The following is a 1,665-nucleotide window of genomic DNA, read 5'->3' as shown; positions in this document are numbered from 1 at the left end:
AGATCGTAGTTTCACCATGTTGGCCAGGCTGGTCTCGAACTCCTGACCTCAAGTGATCTGCCCGCCTCGACCTTCCAAAGTGCTGGGTTTACAGGCATGAGCCACCGTGCCCAACCAAAGAGCAGTAAATTTAAAGGAAAATAGCATCTAAATAATAACAATTGTTTTCATGTGACTTGTCCATTTGGAAGACATACAGAAAAGGGATAGAAGCAGAAAGAAACAATATGGTGAATTAGGTAGTGAAATAATAAAGAACTTTGAACTGCTCCTTGAACATCCTGATTACTTTCTCTGTGGGGGAGACATTGGTTCACATACAAATAGAACAGGGAGAAAATCTGCAGCAAGGTATCTTTGCTAGGAAAGGACAGCAGAAATCCAAGACTCTGTTGTCCCAGCTAGTTCCAGACAATAGAATGCTGCCGATGCTACAAAATTAAAAATAAACAAGATAAAAAATAAATCAGATAGCAGGACTCTTAGGGTTGATGTCGCTGTTGGGATTTTGGAGTTGACGTTTCAGTCCCCAAAGAGCTGGAGTTCTGGGAATGAAGACAGAATGGCAAAGAATTATTTTTGACTTTAAGCATAAAAGTCAAATAGTCTATAGCACATTTCATTGTGCTATAGATTATTTGCATTCATTCAGCACAGACACATCACTGGGTACTCAGTGACTATGTCACTTCATCCTATTTTATGTGGTTCAGCTGACATTTTTTTTTTTGCTCTGAACTGCTACATGTAAATAATCAACTGCAATGGTTAAGCTTTTTTCTTTAAGAAATGATTATGGCCAGGTGTGCTGGCTCATGCCCGTAATCCCAGCACTTTGGGAGGCTGAAGCAGGCGGATTGCTTGAGTCCAGGAGTCTGAGACCAGCCTGGGCAACATGGTGAAACCCTGCCTTCAGTCTCTGCAGAAAATACAAAAATTAGCTGGGCGTGGTGGCATGCACCTCTAGCCCCAGCTACTTGGGGGGATCACTTGAACCCAGGAAGTCGAGGCTGTAGTGAGCTGAGATTGCACCACTGCACTCCGGCCTGGGTGACAATGATACCCCGTCTCCAAAAGAAAAAAAAAAAAAAAAGAATTTATTACATGTATGTTTATCCCAGTCAGAATCTGATCCATTTAGTATTCTACCTAATACAAGTAACAGTGCTTCCCTGTGCCTTTCATTTCAGTTATTTTCCTAACTTTTCTACCCTTTGGTGTGTTTCTTGAACAAAGACCAACTTGTGATCTCTTGATGTCTCTTTTTAAAACCCAAAAAGTTAGGATTTGTTTTCAAAGCCAGAAAATCCTGCCCTCCCAAATCCTTCCCACTAGGAGGAAGTCGTTACTGTTCACATTACCTTAAAAAGAACTAGAGTGCAGGCTGTATGTCTTCAAGGGACCAAAACTGTTACTAAAGACAGAACTTTGGGGGACAATACTAGTGGACCAGTCTCACCGATACGCATTTGTAACTGCTTAAAATTTAAAAAGAAAAAAAAATGACAGTAGTGCTATAGTTTTGAAAATCAGTGAATTTGTGGGCAGGTGGCATGACTTATCAGTAACCTTTAGGGATTTTATACAATTCCCCCTCCCCCGACTCCCTTTCCTCTGCAGCTCTCAGTTCTTCCAGCAGGTGTCCCTATAATCACAGAACAGACA

The sequence above is a fragment of the Pongo pygmaeus genome, chromosome 4 (assembly GCF_028885625.2).
Source record: "Pongo pygmaeus isolate AG05252 chromosome 4, NHGRI_mPonPyg2-v2.0_pri, whole genome shotgun sequence".
Taxonomy (NCBI): domain Eukaryota; kingdom Metazoa; phylum Chordata; class Mammalia; order Primates; family Hominidae; genus Pongo; species Pongo pygmaeus.
Note: the sequence above shows the minus strand (reverse complement) of the source record.